Genomic DNA, 15,497 nt, shown 5'->3' with positions numbered 1-15,497 from the left:
TAAATTGAAGTTAAGTAAAGTAAAATGAAGAACAGTAACAGGTGACATGAAGATAGAAGATAGAGACTCTGCAGTAAAAATCCTAGGTGGTGAAGAAACTGGACCAGCTGCTGCGGCGAAAGAGACTACCGTGCCAACCAACAATGCCAGCACGAGGTTCGTCATCCGTTCAGGTACGTGTCTGCTGCTAATAAAGGGCTGACACAATATCCTCACATAGATAACAGACCTTGGCAGCACCGCTGTGACGTTCGACGGAGATAGAAGAAGGAGACTCTGCAGCAAGAATCCCTAGGTGGTGAAGAAACTGGACCAGCTGCTGCAGCGAGAGAGACTACCGTGCCCACCAATAGTGCCAGCACGAGGTTCGTCATCCATCCAGGTATGTGTTTGCTGCTAATAAAGCGCTGACACAATATCCTCACATAGATAACAGACCTTGGCAGCACCGCTGTGACGTTCGACGAAGAAAGAAGATGGAGACTCTGCAGCAAGAATCTTAGGTGGTGAAGAGACTGGACCAGCTGCTGCAGCGAGAGAGACTACAGTGCCAACCAACAGTGCCAGCACGAGGTTCGTCATCCGTCCAGGTATGTGTCTGCTGCTAATAAAGCGCTGACACAATATCCTCACATTGATAACAGACCTTGGCAGCACCGCTGTGACGTTCGGCGAGTCCATCATATCTAGTCTCTATTAATAATAATAATAATAATATTCGGACGATTTATACAGCGCCGCTCTTGTGTAAAATCACCTCATCTCTCCTAGTCTATTTAAGTCTCTTCTAGTCACTTCTTAGCTATTCATGCCACTTACTGCATCTTCTCGACCCTTTTAGTTCGAAAGCTGATTTTCAAGATAAAGTATGTTATTAGCCAGATGTTTCACAAAACTGAAATAATAACAGAACTTGAATTGAACCTTCACGGAACTTGAAAATTAATTTTGAAATATAATGAACTGTTCAAATTCTGTGAAATAATCCGTCCACTTTGAAATTTGATGAATTTTTCAAATTTTGTGAAAAACCCCGTCCACTTAGTTTTGGAGTATTAAAGCCCCGTAGAAAGCGTTTAAAAATGGTTTGAAAGGGAGATATTATGTAAATACGAATGTTAGAGAGAGCGCGCTAATATTAAAGAATAGGTATATTAAAGATAATAATTAAGCGAAAATGGTGAATATGTTTAATAAAACACGATTTAATTGAAATAGAGATAAAATTTTTCGACAAATTCTTTAGTTGCATATAAAGATACACTGTGTTTTTTTTTCATACCTAAAACATAAAAAATAATAGAACAAAACGTGTTTTTAATAATTTTCGGAGATTACTTTTTTTTGCGTTCGAGGGAATTTCATATAATTAATGTTTCGGAATAACAAATGTATGGATATTGTCTTCAAAAATAATTTTTTTTTTTTTTTGTAACTTAAAAACTTAGAGTTGGGGAAAAACTTAGAAAAACGGTAGAAATTGGGCATGCGGGGGCTTAGGTAGATTTGAGGTTCGTGTTCTTATGGTGTAGATGTGTTTATCAGTAAGGTACACTTTTTTTTCTAAGTCAAGTATGGCACCTTTTAATATTATTATTAGAATTCGTACAAAATTTAATTACCATTGTGTCCAGATATACAAAAAAATATCATATTATTCTTGCTTTAAGCACAAGGTCCGATAATAGATTCCATAACTTATATCACAATTTATTCCGTAACGGTTTACCATAGCGCACACGTTTCACATATCTTACGGGGAATAGAGGAGAAAACGGGAAATGGTGGGGAAATCGGGGAACGGCGGGAAAATGGGAAACGGTGGGAATGATCCCTAAACACCACTACATAATAATATATTAAGGGTCCAAGATTTGCGAACCAGTTACTCAGCATTAGAATACCGGTTAATATGATCCGGAGCCCAGCACTGGTCGGGTGTCACATAAATTCGGATATGCGCGCTATAAATTCTACCGAATATCACAGATAAATACGACCCGTAGATTGGAAATGAAATTGCCCCAACTAATTGAAACCCTTCCCAAGGAGTGAAAAGGGTCGGTTCCTTTGTTTTCGAATTTATTGGACCGAATTGAAAAAAATATTTAGAATTTTTTTCTGACCCACCGTTTTTAAGGACGGAATGATAAATTTTAAACATGAATAAATGTTCTATTTTTCTTTGATGAATAAAGAATATTTTTTTGTTAAATTCCTTTCATGTGTTTTTAATTAATTCGTAGAAAGTAATTCTTTTGCGACATTGCTTTTTCAATGCAGAATGAACAAGTGAAAATATTATCAATACCTTTGTCATCATGTAAATATATATTTTATTTTAATTGTAATTTTTCACACAAGAAAGCGAAAATTGCTCTGACATTGAATACAAATCTAGAGCAAAATCGAGTAGTAAAACTAGTGATTATTTAAGATAAATAAAGAAAAATACTAGGTACTTTATTTTTATGTTTTGGTACAACATTCTAAATGTATCAATGGTAAATTTATTTAAAAATTTAGCACAACCTACTAAATGAATCAGTGTTACTTATATTTAAAATTATTGGTACTACATACTAAATGAATAAATGGTAGTATGAATTTTTGGCACTACATACTAAATGAATCAATGGTAATTTTAATAAAAATTTGTCATTACTATTGTACCGCCGCCCCGGGAACCATATATTGGATAATCAACACCTCTGCGACAGATCACTTTAAATGGTTCGCTACGTTTGGTGACTTAGCAGAGGTGCCCGCGTTCCTGGGATCAGGTTTATCCGGGTATTGGCGGCGGATACATCTGTCGACCAACTGCGTGGCAGGCCGGATCGGAAAGACTCATTGAGCGAGACCTTTTGACCTCTCCAACAAGACTCTCTTGAAGCATCGCAGTGGGAAGGAAAGATTCATACGTCCATCACTCCTGGACTCACTGACCCGCAAATTCGTACCCACCCCTCGCACCTTTTTCCTTCCCAGAACCTATCATCTTTCCTTTCCTAAAAAGACCCCCCACACAGCATCCCCAAGGTCGACATAGGCCTTGAGGGGATTAATTTTCTTCACGGCTTCCTGTGTGAAGCTAATGCAAAAAAATTTAAAAATGTATCAATCGTAAAATTGTTGGCACTACTTACTAAATTTATCAACGGTACATTTACAGTCAATAAATAGGATAACTTTATATATATATATTTTTTTTTTTTATTGTTGATACATTTTTTTTTACAATATTTCATATTTCAATTTAGTAATGTTGGCCTCACTGGGTTGTTTACCCGTGCTGAGGCCCCCCATTTATTACCCGTAAATATTGTTATATTACGTATATTAATAAATAAATGACCTTTCTTCACCTAAGACGCCGATAACGTAGGTAATTATCGACCCATTTCAAACTTACCATTCATTTCAAAAATCCTGGAGAAAATTGCTGCCGCACAAATAACCAGTCACTTGAATTCAAATAAATTATTCGCAAATCGTCAATTGGGTACAGAAAGTTTCACTCAACTGAAACCGGATTACTTCGTATGCTATCAGACATAACTCTTGCCGTAGAGTCAGGTAAGTTATCACTTATCTCACTCCTAGACATGAGTGCAGCGTTTGACACGATTGATCATGAATTCCTCATTAGTAGATTAGAGGAAACATTTGGTATGAATTCCGACATAAAAATTGGCTGGTATCTTATTTATCCAATTGCTTACAAGCCGTGAGGGTTGGAAATAAATTGTCCAACTTCGCCACACGTTCTTCAGGGGTACCCCAGGGATCCGTTTTGGGTCCACTTCTCTTTATCCTTTTTACAAATGATGTCGCCAAAATAATCGAGTCATTTGGTTTATTGTTTCACTGCTATGCTGACGATCATCAAGTTTATTTTTACCGCGCTCCAAACAAAATCAATAGTCTCAAGATAAGTATAACTGAATTTCTAGGAGCAATAACTCGTTGGATGTCTTCAAACAAGCTGAAGCTGAATCCGTCTAAGACTGAGTTTCTCTAGGCGGCCACTAACAAACGTCAATATTTCATAGACGATTCACCTATTTCTATTTCCGGCAGCGATATCATCCCAAAAACAACAGTCAAACTTCTCGGTGTCAATTTAGATTCAGACTTTTAAGTCAAATAAATGGGACTGTGAGCAGCGGTTTTTTTCACCTAAGACAACTCAAGTCTGTCCAAAGAAATCTTCCTACAGAAGCAACAAAACTACTTATCAACTCTTACGTAGTCTCACGTCTCGATTACTGCAACGGAATTTATGCCAGCCTTCGAAAATATCAAATTGTTAAATTTCAATCAGTGTTTAATGCAGCAGCACGGCTCATAACCGCGGTTTCAAAATATTCGCACATTTCAGATCACCTTCTTAACCTTCACTGGCTCAAGTGCCCTGAAAGAATCTAGTACACATTGTGCTGGATGGCGTTTAAATCCATCAATGATATGGCCCCACCCTACATCTCTGAACTATGCGTCCCGGAAAACACTGGTCTGAGGCAGTCAACTCTTAGATCAGCAACATCAGCAGCTGTAGGCAGACTGATGGAACCTAAGCGCAAACCAAATACTAAGTTTGGTTATCGCTCTTTCGGAGTATCTGGGCCGAAGTTTTGGAATAAACTCCCTCCGGAACTAAGATCCATAACATGTTCAACAGAATTCAGGTCTAAACTAAAAACTTGTCTTTTTAAGCTGTCATACCCTTAAATTGAATATACCATTCCTGAGAGAAAGTCCAGTTACTTAAATCCTGTAGCTAAATTTCGCTAATAAACGATTTCTAAATTTCGCTAATAAACAATAAGTTAATGTTAATGAAGTGTTAATCTCAAGTGACCTACCAGGTAAGTATTGTACTGTATATTGTCTACATAAATAGTTAGTTATAGCATAGATCACTGTAGAAATGTATTATAAATTTGTACAGCGCCCTTGAGGTGGTTTTGCACAAAAACGGCGCTATACAAGTCATCCAAAAATTATTATTATTAAGAGCTTTGTGTTTTTTGGTTTAAAAAAATGTATGTGAATATTAATTTTTCAGTTTTGAATCTGCAAGTTGAATTAGCTGAGAGTTAAAATAGTGTATGTCCAATTTTGGTCGAAAATGAGTTAGGTACGATGTACCAAAGATAGCCTATATTTTCATTTTCGCAAGGCCTCGATTCTTCACGAAGTCATTCTAGTCGAACAACGAGTGGTTCGACTCACTCGTCGTTCAAGTGGAATGACTTTTGATGTTTGGCGTATGTAAGTACGTACCTTGGACGAGACTCAAGAATAAGAACGTTGACCAATGTATGTACTTTCGACGGCGAATGCGAGCGGCCTGGATTAGAGAATCGATACCTTTTCATGTAGATAGTACAATTTTAAGAATTAATTAAAATAAAATTAACAGAGTTAAAAAATACAACAAACAAAAATAAATAAAAAATACAGTGAAGTTTTCAGTTTTGAATCATATAAAATATTTGGGTTATAATTTAAAAACACACCCTCGTGCATTACCTAAAAGCTATTTTTATATAATATTAATAAATTCAATATTTTATAGTTTTCAACTTTGAATAAAATAGCATTTCACTGCTGAATTCCATCTCAAAAGCTTTTAAAATGTTTCCCAAGAAATCTGACTTTCTCCTTGTCGATCACATCCCACCGTAACGACATATCCCGCGGGACCAACGAGACATCGCATCTATCTTCATCTGTAAAAATCCCCCCCACTTCACAGGGTAAACTAATGCAGAAGAGATAATAAACTCCAAAAGGTAAATGGAAAAGCCAGCTGCAAGAAAACTGATATACCTACAATGATGGCGACTATTAAATTAGGGAAAGGACCAAAGATCCTCAAAACTTTTGTCTTTATATTCGAGTTCAGCTCACCATCACTTTCCCTATCCCGGTTTTGAAATAAATCGGTGCAAAATTTTGTAAATTCAAGATGGCCGCCGAAATTGTGCATTGCAGCAAAACATTTTTATTCAATTGCCCCCTAACCTCCCCTATTCCGAATTTGAATCAAATCAGTGAAAAACTCAAATACGAAAAAACATAAAAACAATCAAACTTACATATGTACGTACATACATACAAACACACAAACATACAAATATACGCAAATTCAAACATTCATTTAAATTTACATTTATAAAATAAGATTAAGAAGGAGGGCTAGTAAAAACAAATAAAAATTCTGTTGTAGTTCAATGAAATCGAATTTGCTTTTAATTTAATATTTATTTTCTTAACTGGAACTGATTTTTGGAAGAATTCAGACAAGTAATTAAGTACCTGTAATGTAATATTTTTAACGAAAAATTATTTTAATTGTAATTTAAAATTAGAATTGTTTTGTCAAAAATGCAGTATATCCATTGATTTTTCACGTAAATTAATTACAATTAAAATTAAGATAATTTATTTTTAATGTAACACATATAAAAAAATTATCAAATTTTTTCCACGTTTCATAAATAAATTGGTTTCATTCAATCTTATTGTTTAAATGTCTGCAGCATTAATGAAATCATTTTATTAAAATCTAATTATTTGCTTCCATTTAACTCTTTTTTCAGTTTTTAACCCAAGGTGTTTTATTAAACTAATTTATAGAATCATAATTTCGTAGCCGAGTACCGGCGAACTTGACTTATTAGGATTACGCATTATCTCAACACCATAATAAGACGGACTTGTATGTTTGAATGTTTGTATTTTTGTATGTTTGTAAGATTGTATGTTTGTGTGTTTGTTTGTGTGTATGTTAGTATATTTGTATGTTTATATGTTTGCATGTTAGTATGTTTGTACGTTTCTATGTTTGTATGTATGTTTCGTGGATGTGATTTATATTCTTGAGTTCTTCGCCGATTTGGTTCAAATTCTGTAAAAGGGGAGGTTAGGGAGCAACTGAATTAAAATATTTTCCTGTAATGCACAATTTCGGCGGCCATCTTGAATTTATAGAATTTGCACCGATTTATTTCAAAACCGATATAGGTAGAATTAGGGGAGCTGAACTCGAATATAAAGCAATATTTAAAATTTCGCAGTCAATTTGAAATTATAGATTATATTGCCAAAATGATGCAAGATCATCGGTTTAATATGTGGACCAACAAAGGAATGCAACGAGTACTATAATGCCTTGAAGTGGGGGGGAATGTTTTCTAGATACAGAAAAAAATTATGCGTCTTGCCATATTTTCAGAACCACCAAAACCTAGAGATTACTGTCAGGTACAATGCCGAAATCAAAACACTTTCAAAAATATTTGCCGAATGCAGAGGCAGTTCAGCATTCATAAACATTTTTTAGAGCAACGTTGTAAACAAACGAGACAAATTTTATGCCCATATTCTAAGAACAACCTATAACAATAATAATATTTGGCTGATTTTTATCACGCCGTTTTTGTGCAAAATCACCTAAAGGCCTTATTATTTTAAATAGTTTTATTTCCACCTTAAAATACCCTAGTATTGAACTCAAAACTTTATTCCACACCATCCATAATCCCTAGCGTCACCAGAAACAAGTCAGCTAGTTATCATTTTGATTATAATTGCTTTAAGTTATCGAAATATTACACGATCTGTTTCGTTGATCACTTTTTTCAGACGATTTTCAAACATGGAATCGCTGTGGCCACCGCCATATTTTAAGTACAGGCCGCGCTGCGTAGAAAATAAGCTGACAGTTATAGACCGATTTTTGGACTTTCGCACTGGATTAGTATATATATAGTAGTATAGTTTGTATAGATTAGTAGCAGAGATTAGTACCAGACCCTGCTAAACTCAGTGCAAAAGTCCGAATACAAGTCTCTTTAACTGTCAGTTCATTTTCTATAGCACGGCTGTTATTTAAGATGGCGGTGATGTGGCCGTTTCATACAACAATCGTGAAGATTATTTATCCAAGTTTCGAATATAATTTATTTTTGACATAATTTTATTTGACGTGATAATATGCAAGAGTAACATAGTAATCCAGCGTAGGGAGTGTGGCGAACCCATCGCTCAGGGAGTGGAAACACGACCTGCAATAGCCATCCCAAGCTAAGGTGTGAGATACCGTGCTCAGGGCTGAATGACACTGGGGAACAGTGTCACGAACGGTTCCTCCGAGACACAAGGTCGCATCTCGGAGTATACAGACCTTACCCCAGCATTCGGGGCTCTGCTGGGGTGGACCTTTTATTTCCCTAGATACTCGTGGGACCAAATATGGACTGTAAAAACAAAAACCAAAACAACACTGACGAGGGACCTTTAAGGAACCTAGGGGGAGTGGAAGGAGGAGTTGAGGCCGCCTCGGTGGACTCATCCCTCTTGGGGCCTTTAAGGAACCAAGAGGAAGTGGAGAGGAGAGATGGGACCACCCTGGTGGACTCTTCCCTTGAGGGGCCCTCTGGGAACCATAAAGAAGGACCTCCGACGGACGCAACACGGCGGGATCCCCCAGGGGATCCAGACGTGGAAATGCAGGGACCATCAGGGGACCTGGAAAATAACTTCTTTAAGAACCCCCGACTCCAACTGGGGCCCTCGGGGAACCAGCGGAGAGGGGGGGACTTAAAGAAGAGACTCACTCCAACAACCACCGCTGAGGAAGACAAGGTAAAGTCCCTGTCAGACGATGTGAAGAAAATTCACATCAGTGGGAAGAAACTCAGTGGAGCTGCGAGGAGAAAACTCAAAAGAGAGAAGCAGGGGCGGCAGGAAGGAAACCGGGAACAACCAGGGACTGTAAAAGTCCGCTGGGGACAACCAGGGACCTCGAAGGCCGGAACCAGGCAAGGCAAACCAGGGACAGACCGGAAGCTAACGGGGACCGCAGAAGGTAACCGGGAGCAACCTGGAACGCCCGGGGAAAAGAAGGCTGGGAAGAGGAGAAGAACCTCACCAGAACCTAAACCCTTGGGGCTTTCACCGGGAAATTCCAGGAAAAAGCCCCGAGGAATTCTCACCTCTGCTACCTATGCGGAAGCCGCTGGAAATAAAATTCGAGTGGCTGTAGTACATAGGAACAGAGAGGAAGAATTTACAAAAGAGCAGGAGGCCCTCGTGAGTGAGGCGGCCGCGGATCTGATTTTGAGCATCCCAAAGGGGCAGTTCAAACCCAGATTCGACGAATGCTTCACTCAGAGGGGCGTCCTGAAAATGACCTGCTCCGACAAGGATTCAGAGACATGGCTGAGGGAGATGGTGCCGACCATACGGAAATGGCAGGGCTGCGACCTGGAGGTGGTGGGGTTGCAGGAACTGCCAAAGTACGTAAAGGTTATGGCAGTAATCCCCGAAAATGGAGCAGTAAGCACCGATAGGTTGCTACAACTGCTGGAGAACCAGACTCCCCGGCTACACACAAAAAAATGGATCGTCCACGACTCGATCAGGGATAAGAACATGTATCGCCTGATCATGAGTGTGGACGAGGAAAGTGTGAAGGTGCTGAGGGAGATGGGGATGACGGCGCATGTCGGGATAAGGAAGGCCACTTTCACGGTGCGCTCTCCTAACACCGAGGAGCGTAAATAGGAGGAATGACTTAAGGATTAGGCAGTAATGGCTAAAAACTTACAGTTCATTCAAATAAACTTGCACCGCAGTCCGGCAGCGACTGCAGTGCTTAGCAGTAGAGTCACTCGGGACAGTGTGGACGTCGCGCTGATCCAAGAACCCTGGACTTATAGGGGGAAGGTAGGAGGACTAAACATGAACCAAGGTCTAATCTATTATAACGAGTCGGGGGACAGACCTAGGGCCTGTATTCTCATCAGAGGGATACCTGGCACACTGCTACCCGAACACTGCAGTAGGGACTTAGTGGCTGTGAAGCTACAGGTCACGCTGGACCAAAGAAGCAGGGAAGTAGTTGTGGCATCAGCATACATGCCCTATGACTCTGTGGAACCACCACCCTCAAGGGAAATAACGAGACTCGTCCAAGACTGCAGGGAGAAGGGTAGGGAACTGATACTCGGAGCAGATGCTAACTCGCACCACACTGTGTGGGGGAGTACGGACATCAACAAACGAGGACAGGACCTCCTGGAATACCTGATGACAGTGAACCTTGAGATTCTTAATAGAGGTAGGGAACCCACCTTCGTTATAAGTAACAGACAGGAGGTGATAGACCTCACCCTAGGAACATTAAGAGTCTCAGGATGGAGAGTATCGGACGAACCATCCCTGTCGGACCACCGACACATACAATTTAAACTAGAGGGAGAAACAAGCAAAACGGGGACCGATACATATAGGAACCCAAAAGCAACTGACTGGACTAGATACTCGGAGGAACTAAATATAGGAATGACAAGATTCCCAGCTAAATACGGCTGCCCCGAAGAAATTGAGGACGCAGTAGAAGTACTGAGGGACTCAATGATAAGGGCATACGAAAATAGCTGCCCTCTGAAGACAAGTACCAGGGACAAAACACCGTGGTGGAGCAGAAGACTGCAGGAGCTACGGAAAATAGTAAGGCAAGCTTTCAACAAGGCCAAAAAGTCAGGAAACTGGGATGCCCACAAGCAATACCAGAAAGAGTACAAGGTGGCAATCCAGAAAGCCAAAACACGCTCCTGGGAGAAATACTGTGGGTAGGTGGAAACCATCCCACAGACTGCAAGAATCCAAAAAATTCTTGCAAAAGACCCAGGGGCAGCAAAAGGCCCATTCAAAAAAGCTGATGGAGGATATACCAACAGTTGGGAGGAGGAGTTGGAGGTACTGCTGGGGAAACATTTTCCCGGCAACAAAAAGTTAGAAGCAGATGATACCGGTCCACCACCAGCCCGAGTTACACGGGAAGGTAAGGACTGGGACACTGCGGCTAAAATAGTTACTCCCTCCAGAGTTAAATGGGCAATCAGAGGGTTTGACCCTTTTAAAAGCGCAGGAGAGGATGGAATCTTTCCGGCACTTCTACAGAGGGGCCTAGATACAATCCTACTTCCGGTGACGAAGATCCTGAGGGCATGCTGTGCCCTCGGATACATCCCCATACCATGGCGGAAGACAAGGGTAGTGTTCATACCCAAACCGGGGAGAGCTGACTACGACCAACCAGGTGCATTCCGCCCAATTAGCCTCACCTCATTTCTTCTGAAGACAATGGAGAGGCTAATGGACAGGCACATAAGGGACGGGGCACTGAAAGAGAAGCCCCTCCACGAGTTACAGTTTGCTTACCAAGCAGGTAAGTCAGTCGACGCGGCACTGCACAGGTTGGTGTACAAACTGGAGCAGGCACAAGCGACTGGGGAACTGGCGGTAGGGCTATTCCTGGATATAGAGGGAGCATTTAACTGCACCACTATTAAATCCATTGATGAAGCGGCAGAAAGACATGGACTCGACAAAACCACCAGAAGGTGGCTGAGGAACATGCTCTCAGGCCGGATACTTACGGTGACAAGGGGTGAGGTAAGCATCAAAGTGCTGGTGACACGAGGGTGTCCACAGGGAGGGGTCTTATCACCCTTGCTGTGGAGCCTGGTGGTGGACAACCTCATCCGGAAACTCAACAACAGGGGCCTATATACGCAAGGGTATGCGGATGACATTGCAACCATAATAAGGTGTTGGGATGCAGACACAACCCGAGGCCTTATACAGTCAACACTGGCAACAGTGGAAGAATGGTGTGAAGAAACAGGACTGTCAGTCAACCCAGACAAGACAGAACTAGTAATCTTTACGCGTAAAAGGAAACTAGAAGGATGGAGCAATCCAACCTTCTATGGAAAGGAATTAGAACCCTCTGACACGGTTAAGTACCTCGGAGTCATCATAGATGCCAAACTGAGCTGGAAAAACCAGGTGGAAACTGTAGGCAGAAAGGCCTGTGCTCTGATGTGGGCAACTAGGCGAATCTGCGGCAGAACGTGGGGTCTCAAACCTAAAATGATGCAATGGCTTTACACAGCCGTTGTAAAACCAAGGATCATGCACGCAGCCCTGGTCTGGTGGAGGAGAACAACACTGAAAACAGTGATGGTCACACTCAATCACATACAGGGACTTGCATGCAGAAGCATCACAGGAGCCATGAGAACCACTCCAATACTAGCCATGGGAGTGCTGCTGAACCTACCCCCACTAAACATAGAAATAGAGGGGGCGGCGATGGCGGCAGCCTACAGGTTACATTGCAATGGCCAATGGAGAGGAGAGTTGCCCAGAAACAGTCACACGGAGATAGGAATAAGACAGAGGGCAATTAGTCCGACGGCTGGGATGAAGCAGGACGGCAAACAAGCCGAATACTTCTTCGGACAGCTGTTTAAAGTGACGTACCCCACAAGGGAGGAATGGGACACGGTCCCAGGTCCAAACTCCAAACAGGAACTAATCTGGTTCACAGACGGGTCCAAGATGGAGGAAGGAACAGGGGCCGGGGTCTGTCTACAGGGATCTAAGAGGGAACTCAGTATACCTCTAGGAATGCACTGCACTGTGTTTCAAGCTGAGATGAAAGCCATCTTAGTCTGCGCACAGGAGAATATGAGTATCGGGTACAGAAATAAGAACATAAACATATGTTCTGATAGCCAGGCGGCCTTAATGGCACTGGAAAGTAACCGATGCGACTCCAGACTGGTGATGGAATGCAGGACTATCCTAATAGAACTGGCGACCATCAATAAAGTAACCCTGCTCTGGGTACCGGGACATAAAGGTATTGAGGGCAACGAGCGGGCTGACGAACTAGCAAGGAAAGGGGCGAAAGCACCACTTGTGGGATCTGAGCCGGCCGTAGGAGTAGCAGCTTGCCACACCAAACTACATATCAAGAGGTGGATCAAATCCCAACACTGGAAGGAATGGAAGAAGGCACCCGGAATGAGGCAATCTAAAGTACTCATAAACGGACCGGACCCTAACCGAACCAGGCAACTACTCGATATGGACAGAAACTCACTGAGGGAACTGGTAGGACTATTAACGGGACACTGCCATCTCAGGAGACACATGCAACTGTTGGGAGTGGAAAACACCAACATCTGTAGGAAATGTGAAGAGGAGGAAGAGACTCCAATTCACCTATGGTGCCAATGCCCCGCTCTGCTGGGAATAAGGCTCAGATACCTGGGAAGACACAGTGTGGAACCAGAAGACATCGCCACATATCCAATGACAGCCCTGGTGAACTTCATAAAAGGGACCGGGTTACTGGCAAGGGAATGAGGTAAAATGGGAGATAGTACAATGGGCCTATGGCCTAAGTGCTCGCGGGGAACGTAAGTAAACCACCTCCGACTATAAAAAAAAAAAAAAAAAAAAAAAAACATAGTAATAATCATAATTAGAAAGGGACGACTACATGATATGGACATGTATAGCAGGTCGACGGAGAAAGAAAAGTCGGGAGAGCATACACTGTGTATCAATCAGCAGATAGCCGAAAGACTTTGACCAACAAGTAACAAGCTAAAAGTATTGCAGTTTTTCGTGGAGTTTTTTTATTTTTTTTTATTTATTAAGTAAATAGAAACAATTTTTGTACAAAATTATGGTAGTCCCACAAAGCTGTCATATGCCAGCTTGTCTGTAGGTTCTACCAATTAAACATTCTACTAAAAACAAGTTATACATATAGGTAGATACATCAAAAAAAATTCAAGGATACATGAAATTTTCATACATTAGCCACAGCTTTACCATTTTTGGACAAAGTCTCTCATTTTTTTCAAATTTAAGATTTTTATTGATTTTATTGAAAATCACTGGAATTACATATTGAAGAGTACGGCTTCCATATTTATTTAATATTCGAGGAGTTATTAGACCCTTTCCTTCTTTAAATCTTGTGGTATGTTTTTGTACCAGTGGGTGTTTGTATGAGCTTTCCCCCCATGTTATCCATAATAATAGTGAACCATAAGAGACCTTTTATTGTAAGCAGGCTCTCTGATCCATATGGTACTTTTAAGTTATGTCTCTGATTGTAAATATTAGATGTGACAATGTTTTTTACTGTGGCAGTTTGTAAATTTTGAATATATTTAATGTAAATAGTGCTTGCGTGTCCCCAAGTTCGAATTCCGTATCTTAGGATGGATTCGACCATAGAAAAATATAAGAGTTTAAGATTGCAATGAGGTAAAATAAATTTTATGTCTCAATGTCATGAAGTCCAAATTTTAGTATGTAAGTAGTAAATAATATTATATTATTCCTAGAAAAGAATATATTCGATATTAGATGTAAATTTAAAAAAATATATATACTACTTTGCCTATTAGCTTTGTCCTTCTGCAGTTTTTGAACTGCTTTGATATGCTCGGAAGCGATGAACAATGAACAAGATACTGACATTATCGATAAAAACGTACGGCCACAATGTGGCCCGCGGGCCTGGGGTTGGGCAGCCTTGTTCTAGGGTATTTAGTACCGTCAATAGATATACGTTTTTATCGATAATGCCAGTATCTTGTTCATTGTTCATCGCTTCCGAGCATATCAAAGCAGTTCAAAAACTGCAGAAGGACAAAGCTAATAGGCGAAGTAGTTCATTCAACAAAGGGATGAAATATTATAATTCTTTTCCGGAAACCAAAAAACTACATCAATTAATCAATTTAAAATAGTATATACTTATCAAATTCCGCCGAACGCTTAAAATGCAAATAAAAAGTACTTAGTTTCAACTTAATTACTACAAGAAACAACAAAGTAGGGAGAAATGATAAAAGATGTATTAAGATCCATTTTTTCTTAAAGTTAAGTTTGTAGGTTAGGAAGTACGCATATATCATTAAAATATAGAGAAAACTAACAACCTAAAAACCAATTTGGAGTGTGTTTACTTAAACCCCCTACATAAATAGTTGTCTACATTAGATATTTAAGTTGAAATCAAGTTTTGTTTTTTGAAAGAGCCTTTGTGTGAGGCGGATTTCGACATTGTCCAAAGAAGCGAAGTTAGCAGTCCACGATGGAGTGCTGGTACCTACCCTGATGTATGGAAGTGAGACATGGAACTGGCAGAGAAAGGATGAAAGTAGATTGAATGCTGTTGAAATGAGATCCTTGTGTGGTTAAACCATGTATGACCGTATGAGAAATGTGTAGATCCTTCAATGATTGCAAGGCTAATGCGTAATGAGTAAGATTAAGAAAGAGACGATTCGATTAGATGGATTGGGCATGTAGAGCGAATGAGCGAAGAAAGGAGGATAAGGAGGACATCTGATGCAAATGCGAATGGTAGCAGAATTCAAGGACGCCCTAGGAAGATATAGCACGATCAAGTGAATCAGATACTCGAGTCAGGCTATGTCAAGAGTCAGAATAATAAAATATTATGTATGAATGTGAATGAGGCAAGAAGAAGTGTGTGCCAAGACCGAGAAATTCGGCGGTCCGTCCTCTCTGCCTACCCCTGCGGGGAAACGGCGTGATGGTTAGTTAGTAAGTTAGTTAGGACTTTGACAACTTTGCAC

The sequence above is a fragment of the Hesperophylax consimilis genome, chromosome 12 (genome assembly GCF_061612785.1).
Source record: "Hesperophylax consimilis isolate HC1 chromosome 12, BYU_Hcon_1.0, whole genome shotgun sequence".
Lineage (NCBI taxonomy): Eukaryota > Metazoa > Arthropoda > Insecta > Trichoptera > Limnephilidae > Hesperophylax > Hesperophylax consimilis.
Note: the sequence above shows the minus strand (reverse complement) of the source record.